Source organism: Hetaerina americana, unplaced genomic scaffold (genome assembly GCF_022747635.1).
Source record: "Hetaerina americana unplaced genomic scaffold, ioHetAmer1.1.p SCAF_4, whole genome shotgun sequence".
NCBI lineage: Eukaryota > Metazoa > Arthropoda > Insecta > Odonata > Calopterygidae > Hetaerina > Hetaerina americana.
In genome coordinates this window covers 105,833,260-105,853,258 of record NW_027286985.1, presented here as the reverse complement: position 1 = coordinate 105,853,258, position 19,999 = coordinate 105,833,260, and the positions used below count along the sequence as shown (strand labels likewise).

Here is a 19,999-nt window from a genome sequence, read left to right as displayed (position 1 = left end):
CTTTTTGAACAGATCTCGTAACACTAAGAGCCACCATCCATGCCACTAACTTTTCAAACTCCCCGCATTCTCTGTCTCCCTTCATTTGTATCCCTACCCAATCTCCCTCCACTCGTCTCTCTAACGACGTAGATTGCCCAACATGGTCTCCTCCACGTATGTAGTCTTAACACATTCCATTGCCGCTAAATTTAAGCGTCTCCATCATTCATCACATTCCTGCACTCACTGCATTCATATCAACATTTGTCTTCTTTCATCTACCATAACAATCATTTATTGTTTTTAACAATATTTTTTTCCTTTCTCCTCCAAAACAACATCCAAGAAAAACTTGAAAATTATTCGGCAATAAAAGACGAAAACGTTCTTGAAACCTATCTGAACGCCCTCGTTGATCTTGCACTTGCGTATTCTTTCTTCAAATAGCGCTGCAAATTGCTTTTGAGTATCCGAACATTTCAGCGTGATTAAGTCACTCCATAGAAAATTAGATTTGACGAGTTTGGATTCATCAAATCTCTCGGTGTCCCGTTAAGCTGATTCATTTCATTCTGATGTAAGCGATAAGATGAAGACAGCAAAAAAAATTTAAAACCAAGGAACAGGAAATAGGCAACAAGAGTTATAGTTCCCCATACATTTGATCAAAGGTATATTGCCCATTAACTAAATAAAGCGTAGGTTACCGATTTTTATTAACATAAAGAACCACGGAAGGATGGCTATATTTTTGGCAGATATAACTGATCTATATTTACGTATTCATTATATAAATAGTTGGTTATTGACTCTTAGCTAATTATATTAATAATGGCTCTTTACAAGCAAAACCTGGAATGTTCTAAAACTCAGTTTTGACTGTTCTCTTCGCGAACCAATGTAATTCCTCCAACCCGTCACTCGCTTACTCTCTTCTTGTAGCAATTAATAAAAATCTGGTGGATTTTTCGTTAAACTATTCGAGTTCCTTCTTTAGGTTTTCTAACGTGGACACTATATCAACCTTTCAATAGTTACAGCGTATTCCAACTAAATCGAAGTAACATTTCCATTTTACCTCTTCATTACTAAAAGTAATAACAGATGTGTGCAGCTAAAAATAATTAGATTAAGTCCAGACAAAATCCGCCAGATTTTCAAAATATTCTGAGAGAGTTCTGGGGAATGCCTACACCGCTTTCTACGTATTTAATGACCGACTGTTCCCCTCAGGCTTCATCCCACCGAAATACTCTACCGACCGCAGACGAATCGGAGCTAACATCAGATTCCTCAAAATTTATTACGATAAGAAGAAGAGTTTGACATGTATTTTAGGGGAATTGGGCAGGGAGCCGCTTGAGATGCGAAGAGAACAAGCGAGACTTAAAAAAGAGCCAGAGCAAACGGTGTAACAATAATACAAAAGGAATGATAATGGCCCCCAGACTATTTAGGTAGGTTAGACCATAAATATAAGAAAAGGAAGATGGATCCCAATACACTTATAAAAATACTCGTTCTTTCCACGGACAATCAGGAATCATGATAGTAAGAAATCAAAGCCATCATATAAATAGTAAAATACATTAGATTTACAAGTCAGTGCAAAATTAAATGCTGCGTAGACATAAGATGTATTCGTAGGTGCATATGTATGTTAGGGTCGCGGTAGTCCAGTGGGTAGAGCGTTGGACTGCTGACCGGAGGGTCCCAGGTTAGATTCCCGGGGAAGGCACTCTGGGCACCTGCAGCTCCACCCAAGCTGAAGTGATTTTTCTGGTACCAGGTCTTCCTGGGAAACCATAACCGGCACAGGAACTGGCCCCCGTACCCTGATGTGTGAATTTTCACACGCCGAATAGGGCTTAGTACCGAGTGATCTCTACCATCACCTACTAAACCGACCTTCGGGTTGATTACTGTGTTTATGGTTTTTTTATGTATGTTAGTTGATATTACATTTATTTGAGCAAAAGTAGACTAAAGTGGGGGTAGACCATAGGAAGCGTGTCTGCCTGAGGAGACGAAGGTCGCCGATTCAGTCCCGTGACCGGCGGACATTTTTCGGCTCAGAAAAAAATTTGGCTATTAGTTTTTCGGAACGAGACAACCACACACTAACAGAAAAACCACAATAATGGTATTTCGAAACGAGGCAACGAGAAAAATAGATCCCTGAACACATGGTGAAAAGGCAGCGAGAAACCACCACATTAGTCTCCCTAGAATATGCAGCCTTATCTTGAATTCCAAATGCAGTAGCATGGAAAAGATATGTGCTGCACAGTAAACCAATCCTAGGATCGAAACACTAAAAAAAAGTTAAAATGAATTAACTTTGATATATGTCTCTGTGGGTGCAGATTTGTATAAATTTGCTGGTTTTGTATGCGGTTTTATACCCTTTTACGGGTTGCGACCAAACTCCCCCCGCCATACGCTCTTTCGGGATATTATGTGGATGTAGATGAGAGAGTCGTGGAAGCGAACGAAGCACGCCGACGAGTGCTCCCCGATTCCCTCGCAACTCAAGTGGACGAGGGAGAAATACCGAGGAATATCCCCCCCCATCTGGCGCACAGCAGGCACATTACAATCCCGGAGCACCACTCGAGTGTGTTTTATTTTGTACGTACCGTATTATTTTTTGTAATCCAGAGGAAGTCGCAGAGTGGTCCATCCACTGCGTGCTGCATTCGCGTGTGCGTGCCAAACGACAGAGATCCAAGCGCTCAAGAGCTCATATTTCACTGGCGCATTAGACGATCACTACCTGAGAAAAGAAAAGGGAACAGGGTAAGCGAAGACCTGACATACACATACACACACACAAACAAATTGTTTGCACATTTTCCTGGATCCATCGATGCAGTTCAGTAATATGGGAATAGTATATTAACAGAAAATACTAATTAGCCCGTGGGGCTCGTAACAGCACGATTATTGATGTTGTCCCTAAGTCTCACGTTAGTGTTTAATTAATAAAAATAAATAATCCAAAGCCGATGCTGGGCCATCATACGTATTATCAATATTATAGTCGTAAATGTTATTGTAACATCCACATTCGGTTCTCCAAAGATCTCCGGGATATTCAGATAATCAACTGATAAGATTTCTTCAACACCGTAAAATGCACACAACAGTTTCAGGTTTAACTTTGTGAAAATTCCTTCAAGATGAGGGTAAAAAATAAACTTTACACTTCCATATAAAGATTTCATATTTCATGATCATGGCGCAGCATCGAAACCATGGTCGTGAAATATTAAATCTTTATTGTGGAATGCAAATTTTACTTTTTCTACCCTCACCTTAAAACACAGCGAATATAAAATATGTGCACAAAAGGTCTACAACAACTTTGGGGGACATTTCTTTTACATATTATTCATCGCTAAAGATTTTTCTCAAAGCTTGAGCTAGGTAGTCCGGGATTATAATGTGTGAGCTAGGTGGTTCAGCTCGTGAATCTTTAATTGTTTACTTAGATAAATTGTTTACTTAGATAAATGTGCAGTTTTGAAATTTTGGAATAAAGGAAGCGAGGAACAGGATATAAACTACAAAATAGAGGGTTCAGTATTGACTACGGCAAATCAAGTTAAATATTTGGGGGTTGTTCTAACACCACGCCTTTCATGGGGAGCACATATCAGGACAATATGCGGATCAGCTTTAAAGAAACTTGGCTTCATAAAACGGGTGGTGGGGAAATGTAATGAAAAAGTTAAAGAGAGGTGTTATTTTGCTCTAGTTAGACCTCATTTGGAATATGCCGCAAGTATTTGGGATCCGTGGGAGAAAATTTGGCAAAAAGAATTAGATAAAGTCCAGAGAAAATCCGCTAGATTCGTTAAAAATTGTTATGATAAAAACACAAGTGTGACAGGTCTCTTAGGGGATTTAGGCTGGGAACCACTTGAAGTGCGGAGAGAACAAGCGAGGCTTAGACTTTTAGAAAGGTTCAGAACAAACGAGTTTAAATATGACACTGAAGGAATTATAATGGCCCCACACTACTTAGGTAGATCAGACCACAAAGATAAACTAAGGGAGATAGATTCCAAGACAGATAGGTACAAATACTCATTCTTTCCCCGAACAATCAGTAATCATAATAGCAAGAAACCGAAGTCACTTTAGAAATATTAAAAACTTTGAATTTACAAGTCGGAACAAAATTAAACACTATAGAGATGTTAGGTATACTTTCAGGTGCATGTGTATGTTAGTTGGTAGTTTGAGTGTTTGCATGTGTGTGGGGTGTAAGTGTTCATGCATGAATGTATGCCATGTTTTTTTTTTTATATATGATTTTGTCGTTATTGCATGCGATTTTTTTTTTATTTTTCTTTTTTTTTTCTTTTTTATTTTTCTTTTCTAAATTATGGGTAGTGTCCTAGCACCCCCCGCCACACGCCCTTGCGGCGGCTTGCGGGGTATTGAGTAGATGTAGATGTAGAATTGTATAACATGCACCCAGTTTGTATGAAGCGAAAAAAAGTTTCTCTAAAATCCTGTGAAAGAAGATATCTTAGGGCGACATCACTTTAATATGCCCCAGTGAAATCCATTCATCGCATTGAGGGATGCAGAAGGAACGGAAATAAAAGCTGCTCTTCAGTTTACTTCATCCCAACCGCGGGCAAAGACCGTGGACTACCCGCTGCATTGCGTTTATATCGAGGACACCAGTCGTGAAAGAGAGTAGGAAATCTGAAATGGGGAGGAGAGAGTAATTTGTGGCTCCCATTCATTTTGCTGCGCCATGTACTTCGCAAAGGGATAATGACTCTTCGTTCACGCATATATCTTTGGGACGGTATACAAGCACAGTAGTCAACCCGAAATTAGATTTGACTGGCGAGGGTAAAGCTTACCACGAACTACGGGCATGCCTGAAATATAACGCACGTGAAATGCAACACACTTAAGATACTATGAAATTCCTGATCAATGCTCCCACGATTCGGTTTATCACGAAATTCTGGTAATCACGAAATCGTAAGTTAATTGAATTTTTAAATTAAGTGGTCCATATGAATCATCTCCCGAGATTCGAACCAGAACTTCTTTGTGGCCGAAATATTTACCCAAATAGGGCTACCAGTCCACCTTTGACCGTCTCTCTCCCTCTCTCTCCATATTTACCATCATTCTCCGAGTGGATCATGAAAGGTTGGATTATTCCCTCTTTATGCACGAAGTAACACCCACGGCCACGGATGTCTTTTCAGTCCATTTCCATTTGAAACTTCATCGTCCTCAAAGAGACAGCATCCAGATTTAATTGCAATTTTGCGAATATCTTCGCATGTCTTCAAAACAGTTTCTCGCCAATCGAACGTCTTGCAGTTTGGTCCTTTCTCGAGCCAATACTTTCTGAGCTTGCCCGAAAGACTTTGATTCGATTTAAGTGCGAAACTGAACATGATCCGCTTCCATCATTCGGTGGCAATATATATATTATTCCTTACAATGAGTACGAAAAATAAGAATGCTATTCATCCTAAATAACCTCCTACCGGGTTCTCGGCCACAGTCAGAAGTGGCATCCGGGGGAGTAACGAATGCCGCGATTCCAAAGGCATTTGCATTAAAGCAAGACGGAATCTACAAGGTGCTAGAATATATGGAGATGAAGGGGTAGACGGTGAAAGTCACGAGTGAACGTGGTCGACGAGCCACTCAAGATGAGGAAGATAATTCATCAGAAGTCTCAGGAATACAATTATACGAAAAAGAGTACGAATGTGACAGAGGTGGGAGAATCATGCAGAGGTAGGGCAGTTGGGAAGAAATGAAACTTACAAAAATATTCTTTCCTGGAATAATATGAAGTTTGGAATTTTTTTACTTTGCTTAATTTGAAAAGGAGTAGTGCCAATAACACTACTCATACATGAAATAACGTTACCCACGTAGATGCATTCAATGCAACTAGAGATGGCCAGAGTAATTGGATATGGGTAGTTAATAAAAATATATACTGACGTCTTACCCTCTCTCTGGGCCTACTGCTTTCAATTAATATTTTTTCTTCGGAACAGTATTTTTTTTTACTTGAAAAGGGGTCTTCCTCCAGCATGTATGCATGCTCGCCCGCTATTGGATAGTTTTTTAACGAATGTTTTCTCCTTTTCCCTTCCTCTCCCGTATCCTTCACTCCCCCTTTCCCCCTGGTGATTCCACACCCCGCCCTGCCACACACCTTTAAGGTGGGTCACGGGGTATTTATGTCGATATATTTGACTACGTACTGATAAAACTAGTTTTCTCTTGCAGTTATCATACTTTGGGTGTTACATGCGACACAGGTAAATATTTAAACGCCCGACATTATAATTGTTTTATGAATTAAAAGGCCACATTCAAGGGTGGTAATTCAGGCATAATGTTTTCGCATGTCACACAGTTAACGAACTCCAGAGTTTCAATACACGCATCAGGACACATGTTGGTGATAAACCCAATAACACGCCATAGCGTGTTAACAAGCTTTCCCGGGATACGAAAGGCGGAGCGGGGTAAGGAGCAGACCACTGACCACCCCGAAACCATTAAGTTCACGGATCTAATAGCTTCGCATGAAGACGACCTCCTTATACTCGCCTATCTAGGTAATCTTTGCGTAGACTAGTACGGTGGAGGCGGAACTTTATAACTCGAGCAAAGTAAATGCATTATTAACTTCATCATACTACGGTTCGGAGAGATCATTTCAAAGAAATTAGAGAGATCAAGTGTAGAACAGACAGATTTAAGATTCCCTTTTTCCCGCGAACGATAAGGGATCAGAATAATATTGTCTGACCGCGGTGGGGGAAAAATATTTGGGTCAAAATTAGTCTGGTGGGTATTCACCCTCTGCCACACACCCTAGCGGTGGCTTGTAGGGTATTAAAATATCTAAAGTGAACAGTGGGAAAGAAATGTCGGAGAAAGGACGCCGGGTTCAATGCCACCGAATGAAAATGGCTTTCACGTGACGAGAGAAGCAGGAAACATCGGTTTCAGCCGACGGGAGAGAAACGCGGCGACTCCCGGGAGGGAAATGGCTCGTCGACGCAGCGCAATGGATCTCTTTCATGTTTGTCGCCCGCCCCGACCCCCAAGGAGCAGGCGTCTGGTCGCGAGAACGCGGGCCAAGCGCATTTCGGCCCCCGTCAACCAGCATGGAGATAAGGGGGACAGCTGAGCAGTGTCTGGGGTGGGGAGAGGTGGATGGAGGGCTTACAACCCCCAAGAGTAAAAGAAGGGGGCGGCAGGGATTAAACCGGAGGGGGGGCAGTGGGGCGGGGGAAGGCGGAGGACGAGGAATAGAGACGGGGGGGAGGGCATCGTATGTGTGCGGGAACTAGTTGGAAGGCGTGCTTCACCCTCAAAAGCTATCCGGTTACCGAAATGCATTCCGGGGAATGTCCCAGGATTACGCGTTCGTGGAACCGGGGATATTCACGGAAATGCCGGCGCAACGGGAAATGTTCGAAAAACCAATGGCAGGTGTCCAATGGCAGGTACTGGGGGAACGTGTCGGGAGCGTAAATAGGCGTATTCATTCATTAGTTTGGCCTCATTTACATGCTGAGCGTACTTCTGCACTACATAGTATATGCACAGTACCCTGTAAACCACTGGTAGGGTGTGTGGCAGGGGGTTATAACACTCTAGACTACTTTTGTCAGAAAATACCTCTGATCCCGGAAAAAATGACATCTTAAATCTACCTGCCTTGCACTTAACCTCACTAATTTTATTTACATGGTCTCGCCTACCGCAGTAAGATGTGGATAATATTACATTTTCAACATCATTTATAAAGATACCTCCTTCCGATTAATCCAAAAGATTTAATCTGTAATAAATTTCTCTCCGTGAGTGATAGCTGCTCTAATATTTTGGAGACGCAACTAAGTTTATCATAGCAACGTTTTACAAATCTAGCTCGTCTACGCTGCACGCGATCCAATTCAGCAATCAATCCAACTTCGTGAGGATTCCATATGCTAGAAGCATACTACCTTGATCAAAAAGTTCCCGGAATAACCATCGTGTGGCGCTCCCATCGTTCCGATTTGAGTTCTGTTTTTTTTGTTAAATTGGTACATCTGTTGTTGATATTCCCTTTAAATCTTAGTGTCATAACTTGACATTTGCAAAAGTTACGTAGCCAAGAGTACATCTATCTCTGTGTGTGTTGGCGATTTTTTACAATTTCAGAAATGGATTTAAATTTGCAACAACGAACTTGTATTAAATTTTGCGTAAAAAACGGATTTAGTGGCGCACGGGCGTTGGAAATGTTGGAAAAGTGTTTCGGCAACGATTCTCTAAAAAAAACGGTCGTTTACCAGTGGCACGAGCGGTTCAGAAGTGGTCGTGAGTCAATCGAAGATGATGAACGCAGTGGCAGACCATCGACATCGAAGGTCGGTGAAAAAATTGATAAAGTAAAAGAAATGTTGGTCAATAACCGCAAATTAACCATCAGAGAAATAGCGGAGGACTTGAACATTGCCTATGGATCCGCCCAAGACATTGTGGTTAATGATTTGGGTTTCCGTCGTGTAGCAGCAAAGTTGGTGCCAAAAGACCTCAATTTCATGCAAAAAAGAGACCGTGTTGACGTCGCAAAAGACATGATTTGCGAGGCTGAATCCGATCCCACATTCATCAAAAGGATCATTACTGGAGACGAGACGTGGGTTTATGAGTACGACACGCAATCCAGACATCAGGCAAGTGAATGGCGTTCACCAAATGAGCCGAGACCAAAAAAACCACGTCGTTTTCAGTCAAAAAAGAAGGCAATGCTGACGGTTTTCATGGATTACAACGGTGTAGTGCATCATGAATTTTTGCCAGAAGGCCAGACAGTAAACAAAGAGTATTATTTGGGCGTTATGAGACGTTTGCGTGAAGCAATTCGCCGAAAGAGACCAGAAATGTGGGCAGAAAACTCGTGGATTTTGCACCATGATAACGCACCGTCGCACAGTGCTATCATTATTCGTAATTTTTTGACGAAAAATGCAACAAATACCATCCAACAGCCACCGAATTCACCTGATTTGGCTCCCTGTGACTTCTTTCTGTTCAATCGAGTTAAAAAACCATTACGGGGAACGCGTTTTAGCAGCCGAGAGGAAGTAATGGAAAAATCGCAGGAAGCACTGATGGACATACCGAAAACCGAATATAAAAAATGTTTCGAGGATTGGATCAAGCGCTGGCATAAGTGTGTTGCAGTCGATGGGGATTACTTTGAAGGGGACAATATAGATTTAGATGAATAAACTTGTATTTTTAATTTTCTGAATAAATTCCGGGAAATTTTTGATCAAGGTAGTATTTGAAATCAGGCCTAATCAGCGAAAGATAACATTTCTCTTCTTTGACCTTTTCATCACATTTACTCAGCACTGGGCTAGTAAATCCTAGCATATCTAGGAAATACCAAGTAAATCCTCAGGAAGTTGTTTTGATTGCAGAATTAAACCGTACGCAGAGGAACTAAAATTGTAAAGCCATTTCATCCTTAGATAAGGAGCGTTTCCAGATTATCTGATGAGCTACGCAGAGAATCCCAAAAACTGAAGGTTAAGTTACAGAGTAAGTTTATTGTATAAATTGGAGCATATCTCTTTTGCGACAACGTTTAAGGTGCAACACTATCCCCCGTCGGACAACGGTAGGAGGGATAATGAAAAGAAGACTCGACAGATCAACTCTGAAACGTCATTATTAAATACGAGAAAGATAAGGGATTAAATGAACTGCAAACCACGGCACTAAGAATATACATTTTATTAATACTAAGTAGCATATTGTACGATCATTGTTTTATTCAACCGTTATTGTATTGTTATTCCTTTAAGCGGATTGTTTATACGATCTGAAAGGAAGCTCTACAAATAATATAAGGGATAAAGCCGATAGCATTCTCAATAGAGGAAAGAAGAATCAAGTCACGGACGAGCCAGATGGAGGAGGCTACTCTAGGAGATGTGACTTTGTCTCCAACTTAGAAATGGAGCAGGAACAGGGAAGGTTATAGGAGCGCATTTCCTAGAGAAACGGGAACGGGAATGGGAAGCATTAGAAAAGGGGAAAACAATCAAACCATTCACTGTTGCTTTATTATTACTATCGGATTGTCTAGCTTGGGTAGAGAGGTATGTCACACTGAAATACAGGGTACGTGGGTGCACGTAAGCTGTTGTAGAACTTAAACCAATTATTTGAATTACTTAATATCACCTAGGCTAGTAACATTCAAGCAACATTTAAATTTATGCCGCATAGATTGAGTGGAATAACCCCCTATGAAACACCCTAGGGCTTGGTTATAGGGTATCATGTAGACGTGATTATACCCAGGAGATTTCCCATTCACAATTCTTGGCGTCCTTCATTCTCTACCAGCTGTCGATATAGCGTGAGCTCGAGCATGGCGTCAGGCTTCGAAGGCTCCGTATACATTTCGCCCCTTAACTTAACCAGAAGACTTCGCCTTTTTCCCTTCGTAACCGAAAGGGACGCTACAGACAACTTTCCCATTAACTTCCATTATTTTTATTTTATTTATTTTTATTTTAAAACATTGTTCACATACAGCAGTGGCGCCAATTTACAGTGACAAATATAACATTAAAATTTTTCAATCACCAATAACTTTCTTTTCGTAGCAAAGTCTCTCGAATTTAGCGGGTATTCCCCGAGTTCTTCAGGGATCCTTACCTATCCCGCTATACATGTAGATTATAGGTTTTGGACTTATTTTATTCCTTTTTCTTCGATGAAATCCCACAACAGAGTCATTTTTCCCGAAATATCACCGTCACCTCAAGTTTGTTAATTAAACCAACATTGATTCCAAAAAACCCACTAATTATGGACAATTTATATGCACCATGCATATATCCATAACTGTGCACAGCTTCACACGAAATACGCAACTGACAAAGGAAAGCAAGAAACATAAAAGAGGTATTTCAAAAGCGTATATCGCTCGAAGGCACAGAGTAGAAACCCACTCCCGTGTAGATGCCACCAGCAATAACCCAACACCTGACATTTATTGCCACAAAAATATACCACCCCCACAGTCGACATCGTATAACGGAATGATGAAGAGGGTAATCAAAAGAAAGGCTCATCAAAGGCGGAGTCGAACGCAAGGAGATGGGATCGTTTTGTTGGCCACTCGGGACGCTAAATGAACTACGAATTTCTCCACCTCATCATCAAGGAAACAGTCCGAGAATAGGTTTACGAGCATTCCAAATGAACAATCACTCCCATTGCGTTTGGCTCTATTCCGACAACCAAACATGAGCAGATGCATGCATCCCAATCCGAACGGTTGGCTATGCACATGAATATACTGTATTTACTACACGTAGCACGTACGATAAATTCGCGAACTGGTGCAAACTGGCGGCCATGACGCGGACTATAGCCCCGCCCACTAGCGGCGCTAGTTGTCTGAGACCCAATGAGCCGTGTAGTCTTGGCGGATCGTCGAGCAGTGCGTATGGTGCCAGTTACGTTAGTTTCTGTTATCCATGTTTTTTTACCGTTTTTCGAGAAGGGAAATTGACGAAATCACGGAGCAACGAATCAGCATCAAGTTTATGATGAAGTGCGGTAAAAGTTATCAAGAAATTACTGAAATGTTGATAACTGTTTACGGTGATAATGCTATGAAGAAAACATCCGTTTTCAAGTGGATTAAGAGTTTTAAAGATGGTTGACAAGACGCCACTGATGATGCAAGGCCGGGACGACCTTCGACCACCCGTGTTGACGACAACATTGATCGTGTGCGTTCCCATGTCCTTACTGTTAATTCTGAGTTCTACCTTACAGTTCTCAAGCGTTTGAGAGATCGCGTGCGTCGTGTGCGACGAAATTTGACTGAAGACGATGGATGGATCCTTCACCACGACAATGCACCTGCACATTCCATTCAGCATTGATTGTTCGCCAGTTTCTGACAAAACATTCAACCACCATCTTTGATCATCCTCCTTATTCGCCAGATCTCGCCCCCTGCGACTTTTTCCTATTTCCAAAATGCAGAAATGTGATAAGGGGACATCACTAGGAAGATGTGGACAAAATAAATCAAGAAACGACGAGAAAACTAAAAAGCCTAACTTCTGAGGACTTCCAAGGGTGCTTTAAGCAGTGGAAAAGAAGAAAGTGGAATAAGTGCATAGCATATTATAGGGAGAGTACTTTGAAGGGGAAAAAATCGATGTAGACTAAATTTTTCAAAATAAAGTTTTTATGGCCTCAGGTCGCGTATTTATCGGACAGACCTCCTATGCTAAAATTCCTCGGGGAGGGGGGTGTGTGAGGGTGGGGGGTCCCAGGCGAACTATTTTAAGAACCTCCACAGCTGTGACCTCTAAAAGAAATATGAAGAAACGGAAAAATACGCGAGCATCCATTTCTAATTCCGATATCCGGTGTGAGCATTCGTAATCGCTTTAATTTCACATGAAGAAGTCGATTGACGCTTTGGAAAGAGATTTCCTCCACGAATCGAAATCACGCCAGAGATAGATACTCACCTCTTGTCGGACACGAAATCGAAACTTGATTCGGATAAGAAGAGGTAGGACGGAGGAGGAGGGTCACTCGGAGGTGCGTGCTCTCGGCAATGGACCAAAGACGCGACATCTATGGCGGACATCGCGTCCCACCCCCCAAACATACGTACATCGGATGAGCTTCGTGATTCCACTTCCTGCATGAACGGCACATTTAAAATCTGTTTTCAAAAGATAAATCACTGCCTCCGGGTATCTCGCACGCATATGGGGCGGCCCGGCCAGAAAGGGAGGAGGCAGGCACAGGCGGGGGGGGGGGATATAAGGAGAAGATGAATAGGGGGAAGAGGCGGAGAAGGAGTCCACGACGACAGCCCAGACCCTCAATCACAACCTCCTTCACTCTGCATCTCATTTTCTTATTTATTTATTTTTTACCGGAAAGGCGGACGTCGTGGAGGGGTGCACACAATACTACGCGTCAGGGGAAAACAAAAGGGCGGGACCCGGGGTGGGTGCTTGGTGACGAGGAGGCGGTGGTGCGCGGGGTCGCGACGAGGGGAGCGTGGGAACGGGTCCTTCGGCGGAAGACGAAGGAGGAAGCGAGGGAGAGGGTGCGGGGGAGGGAGAGGGTGCGGGGGAGGGAAAGAAGGGGAGGGGTAGCAGCCGATTATGGGAATGGGATGCGTCCATGGGCAGGCTGTGCATATGTTATACAAGGGCTGTCAAGAAAGTTACTTCCACTTTCGTGTAACCTGAGAATTAGTGGAGAGGTAGCCGAATGGTCGCTGTATTGACGCACCCAGTAGGTCAGGACGTCTCGAGCTACAGTGATTGGAAGGTCGGGTCTCCGTTGTTGGTTATACAGTACAAATAGTCTCCTACCCAACATACACACTTATCCAAACGGTGTTTCCACTTTTCGAAACAGTTTTAGAACGCTTCTTCTGGAATGCCCATAAACTCTTTCGTCAAATTTTTCTCTATCCCTGTAATGGTGGCTAATCTTTTTCATTTGAGCGCGGTTTTTAGTTCGAGGAACAGGAAAAAGTCACATGGGGTCAGGTCTGTTGAGCAGGGTGGGTTGGGAAAGCACACAACGGTCTTGTTTTTTGCTAAAAACATCCGAGTTCCGAGAGAAGAATAAGCCGGCGCGTTGTCGTGTTGAAAAAACAACTTGCCGCTCCTAAAAAGTTCGGGCCGTTTTAACCTGATTCTCTCTCTCTCTGAGGCGTTCCATAAACCCTAGCTAGTACTCCGTGCTGAATCTCTGGCTTTTAGGTTGGTATTCGTGATACACAACCAAACTTGTGCACGTGTACTGAAGGGCGTGGAGGGAAGCAGGGACCCCGAGAGCCCCTTGACAAATTGGCCCGCCGAGAGACGACGGACGCCCCAAAACCTCGATCGCCGAAACATATCTCTGATAATAATAGGAACAATGTTGGGAACTTTTGCTCTATTGACTTAAGGAGGAGGGATGTTTGATTAAGAGGTCTTGGACGATCTTAGACGATTATCTTATATTCTTTCTCTTGTTTGCCTTAGACTATTTCTTTCCTAGGTTCTGCATTAGCTTGTAACTCGCCATTATGCAATCCAAATATCCCATTCTCTCATCTACATCTACATAATAGCCCGCAAGCCGCTGCAAGGGCGTGTGGCGGGGGTGTTAGGTAACCACCTGTGAAAGGGAACAAAACCACATGCAAAATCAACACATTCATGCAAACCTACACCCACAGTGGCGTATATATTCAGGCAAAAATCCTTTCACTCTACACGTATGCAAATATATATACCACAATCTGACAAATAATTGCATCATATCCCGCCCTCTCTCTCAATTTTACCCTACGTTCTCCTTTCTATCACGATCTTCAACATCCCTCTCGATTTTTCCTCCGACTTCTTTCTATTCCCTTTCCGGATCACTGTCTGGGCCCATCATATTTAAAACCTCAGCGCTTGCCCCTCTCTCTCTCTTCAACTTATTTTCTGAATTTTTCTCTACACCCAGATATCAAAGGCCTCCCACCTATGCTCATCTCATTGCCTCCCAGACCAGGTTTCGGAGCCATGCAGCGAGCGCTACGCTTAATATTTATGCTTTCTTTACATTAGCTCACGCCGCATACTATTCAACTGTTATCTTCTCCTCGTATATAACATTTTGTATCATCACCACTATTTAGCTAATATCTCGATTACTATATAGATTTTCCCCTTAAATCATGCCATAATACGTGAACTACTCCTCCTCCTTTACTGGATGCTTATTGTCGACAGACGAGAAATTCGCAAGATCATCATCATCTTGGTGGCTCGTCCATAAAATAAAATGTTATTTCCCCGGTCGATAAGCTGCCGCTCCAGCGGGGTCAAATCCACATACACGCCAAATCTCATAAAATCCAGGAATTTCCGAGCGACCGGGAGGAAAGATGAAAACCAGTCATAAAGGGAAGGGGAGGAAGGCTGATTGAGTGGAGAGGAGGGAGGGGTGGGTGTCCATCAAGTCTGGAGATCCTCAGGGGAGGGGTTGCGGGGGAAGAGGGTAGGGGTTGGGTAGGGGCGTCTGCCGTCTCGGGAGATTTCGCCGCTCTCTCCTTTAAGGGAAATGGAGGAGTGTGGGAAAGGGGGTGGGGTGGGGTGGCGACAGGTGTCAAGGAGATGGAGAGGGGGGAGGCGGGGTGGAGACGGAGAACCAACGCCCCTGTCGTCGTGGTTGATCGGATTTCAACCGCAAGGAGGAGCCCTCTCCCCCAACCCAACGAAACCACCCCCCTCCATCCCCCTTCCCCGACAAACCCTCATTCCACACACACGCACGAGTATGTGCGTGTGCCTCCCTTATCATCACCTGCGAGTAGCGAGTTGAGTCCACTACCGTGAATAAACGATATGAATAAAATAAGATCACTGTGAAAAAAGTCCACTGTGTTCCAGTTTTATAGTTTTAAACATACATTGTAAGCAATAAAAGTATCGGGAAAATTTTTGGAAAAATTAATTTATTTCAGATATTGCTGGAATGTCTCATAATTTTTCAATGTGCATCCCTTGAGCGTAGACACACTTTTGCCGGCCCTTTTGGATGACTCAATGGCTCCCTGGTAAGCGGATTCCGGAAGGTCCCTAAGGCCACGCATGCAGGCTTCTTTGACGGCACTTAGGGTCCCATTCATTAGGATTGCACTTTTGAGAATAGTAGATACTCTGCTGGTACCTATATGGGATTGTGAGGGGGTGGGGAATCGTCGCAATGTCGTTGTAGAATGTCTTTGAGAGCAGACACTCAACTCTTTTGCTCTTTTGGGCGTCCGTCAAGATTCTTCTTGACGAGTTTAGCGCAGATCTTTCGAATCACCAAGTTTTCAGTGATAATGGTGTGCACTGTCATCGTATCAATGCCAATATACGATCTGCAATCACGTGCACATTTAACCGACGGTCCGAATTCAGCACTTCACGCACAAGCCAGGAAAAATTCTTCACCTATAACTTTTACATAAGTCTTGTACAATTTATTATAATGGATGTACGATTGAAATATGCAAAAATGATAGCCTATTAAGTCAATAGAAGGTATTCGGTATCCAAAATATCAAGATGACGATAAAAAGATGAAATTCACTGCGATTTCTGATTTGATCCATGAAACACATCTACAAAATGCGGAATCGACATGTTGAAGGGGTCTGTCTGTCTATACGGCCTTATTTTGTCATGGTATGAATAATTGTTGGCTAAAATAATAACTTCATGCAACATAGGAAAGTAGTCAATTCTGTTTACAGAGTAAAACCGATGACAAGGTCTATCTAATTATTTCTTACTTTCAACTAAGACGAACGATCAGTTCTATTGGATTTTTGCAGCCATCGAAGGGCTCATGTTGCTTCTTCCTTCAAGGAGTCTCTCCAAATTGAACTACGCTATTTAAGATAGAAAAAATATCAGAACCTGCGACGCATGAGGCTCACAGACCGAGTCGGGTTATTTTTGTCATTAGGACTAAACGCGCGGAGTTCACCTCTTTGGGAAATGTTTATGCCCGAGTGAGAGGCGATTAATGAGATCGATTTATCTCCACAAACCTTCACAAATACACTTTAATTCAATACTTTTTACAAAAACCGCAAAATACACTTATAGTCGGTGATAACTTTGTCCTATTTAAGGAGCATTAGATTTCATTACGGATCTCACGATCTCCTCCTGCCTCTTGAGAAAAATAACAAGAAACTTGTATCAAATTAATATCTTCCTTCAAGGTTGCTGCTTCAATGATAAGATAATTGCACGCTGGTCATGAAACACTTACTGGGTTTGAACCTAAAGGAAAAGAACAATACAAATTTTTTCGACGCAAAAAAGTATTTTCTCGATTACCTAAATCCAAGGCCGAGAGCGAAAAATCATTTGCAGATGTACAACATTATTTGTGAAATAGAAGAAAACGATGAAGAAAAATGGCGAAATCGTAAGGTGTCGTATGTTTCGATGTGTACAAATGAGATCGAAGAAAATAATCGAATAAGTTCAGAGGTTCAAATTGACGGACTTGAGTCGGGAAGTACATTGCTGTACATAACACCATACTTCACCCCCAACACAATAATGCTGTGCGTGTACAAATAACTATTCGCTCTGAAATTTCAGAACTTCAATGAAATATAAAGTATTTAATTTATTTTTAAATTCTGCAAATTTAGCATAGCTTTCGACTTGAGTACACAAGCAACATAGCATTACGCTAAATAAAAACCAATATTCAGCAAATTCCCATTACTATTGTCTAAAACGTAGTTTACAACGCCCATTGCAAAACGAATTGCATTTGCAAATTGCACAATATTTGCATCCTCCTATGCTAATCAAATGAATATCCTCCTACCAGGGTGTTCCTTTAAACAATAAATTAATAAAATTAAATTAGAGTTTAAATTAAAATTTGAATGTATATGATCTTAGTATTGTCCATCATATTTTGGAAAAGACTCGTAAAAACTTTAATTTGGAGCGTAGCTATGTACGGCGCGGAAACGTGGTCATTGAAGCAGGAGGATATACGTAGACTCGAGGTTTTTGAAATGTGGGTGTGGAGAAGAATGGAGAAGGTGAAATGGACAGAGAAGAAAACAAATGAGGAAGTACTAGGTATGGTGGGCGAAGAGAGGGGTTTGTTGGGAGCAATCCTATGGAGGCAGGAAAAGTGGCTTAAGGGGGTATTGACCGGCAGCGGGATGTTGAAGACTGTAATTGAGGGGAGAATGTTAGGCAAACGAGGAAAGGGAAGGAACAGGATAGGGATGTTGGACGGGATGAAGGGAGGAAGAAAGTACTCAGAGCTGAAGAGGGACCAGATGTAGAGAAGGATGTTGTGTTTTGCTAGGGGCCACAAATTATTTAATTAGTAATTACGTCCATCCAAAAACCTACCTTAACCGGTAGATTACCTAATAATAATGATCTTAGTGACCATCCAATTTACCCTTTTAAAACAAAATTAATATCCTCGCCTCAAGCACACCTCCCATGAAATGTCGTCATCCGGAGTTTCGAAGTAAATCTACAATTTGTCGTGAAAACCTAATTATCAATGCTACTACAACGGGTAAAATCAGCACAAAAAAGAACATATCTACATCTACGCAATACACCGCCGCAAGGGCATTTGGCGGGAGATGTTAGGTCACCACACGAAAAAGAGGATAAAATCACATGCAAAACAAATGCATTCATAAAAATCCACACATAGGTACATGTATATTATATAAATTTTTCGCACATTGAGTTAGTTTATGATCGCCATTACACGGACCGTTTTTCCGAAGATACTAGGGTAGGCTGAAAACCAAAGCACACATGTTTGTAGACCACAAATAAAATGACCTTCAGAATAACTCCTTGTGGCATGTGGAAGTAACATTCCCCATCAACACGCATGCGCAGGTTTGACGTCGTTACATTCATCCAGTGTATTTTGAGAAGCGGAAGAATGGAGACTTTTCGGAAGAGGGATTTCGTTTGTGCTCGTACAAGCATGTGTGCATTAGTATTCAGCCCACCCTCGCACATAAAAGGTGAAAGAACACCACCATAGCTTCTGATGACAAAATATAATTTGCAGCGAGAATATAATTGTCTCTCCCGAATGATAAGACTGTGTCATTAAAGTTTTAGCCCTAAGGATAGAGTAGGGTAAGAGTTAAATGGCGAGTAAGTGTAAGAAGAGGGTATGGTGCTAATACGTAGCAGTTGAGCTGAGGCAGGAAAGAGCCTCCTCCTCTTAGGTGGACGCAAATTAATTTCCCTTCGCCCCCGTCATTCCACGCCGAGGGGCAGGTGATGAGGGGAGTGGGGGTGGGTTGGACAAGGGGTCCACCCCCCTTCCACACCGCCCTCCTCCCCCTTCCCCAGGGTCCTGGCCACGAGTCACACATGGGGAAGGGGAGGGAAGGGTCGAGGCAAGGGAACTGAAGCGGAAACCGCAACCGACTCCAATTCAACAACAACTTTCGCCCCGTCCCCCACCCCCCTCCTCCCAACCAGAGAACTCGAGTCGCACGACCTGCGCGTGAAGAAATGAAGCGATGCTCTACAACGTACGTGAACGCGCCCATAATTTTACTCATTCCTTGAAAATGCAAAACATCCAGTCTGGTGCATTTGCGCTTTCACACACGAGCACCACTCGACTCGCGCGGATGTGATGGCGCGCTATTTGACGCAAATTGTCTTTGGATACCATTTTTTTTTCTAAAAAAACGAGGGCTGTCAAGAAAGTAACTTACGTTTCGGCCTCGCGTAAAGCCACCAATTTTGTGTCCAAAGGTCTCTACACTCACCTGTCGTGGTAGTAAGTGCAGACTGTGGTCCTTCTACTTTGCTCACATTGCGAATTGTTCAAATGGCGCAAGAAAATCCCACGAGTTTTGAAGTGTGATACGTGTTTAGGTTTTTAGTCGCAAAACCCACATGCTAATTGAAATTCATTAGAACAGTGTTCACGACGAGGACCGCAGTGGTCGGCCTAGCCTCGATACAGATGAAATATTGGTGAAATTCAACGTAAAAATTCGTGAAAATCACCGATTTACGATTACGGATCTCTTGCTAAACGTGCCTCTGCTGCAGATTTCTTCAGCGACGGAATTGAAAATCTTATGTAACGTTATTATAAATGTCTCAATTTTAACGGAAACTATATGGAAAATAGTTTTAAAGTGTTCCTTTCAAATGTATATAGTAAAACTTAGTCTCATCACTAGGTTCATATTTTATTTGAAAACGTACGTTGCTATCTGGACCGGAGTCGTATATCCGTAAAAGAAAAAAGAAATCAACGTTAATTGTTACAATCCACGAATTGGGAGGGCACTAGACGTAATGATGATCAGTTAATATTAATAATTAATATTTTAAATAATGGGCTCCTCAATTAA

The 19,999-nt window shown here is 42.4% G+C and overlaps 1 long non-coding RNA gene across 1 annotated transcript in view; it reads right to left on the bottom strand.

Annotated features, from left to right (window-relative positions):
• Window positions 1-19,999, bottom strand: part of LOC139692252 (uncharacterized) — a 515,972-nt gene that overhangs the window by 223,269 nt on the left and 272,704 nt on the right. Inside the window, exon 2 of the long non-coding RNA XR_011701720.1 lies at window positions 2,622-2,758. This is a non-coding gene — a long non-coding RNA (uncharacterized lncRNA). The remainder of the gene's footprint in view (window positions 1-2,621; window positions 2,759-19,999) is intronic.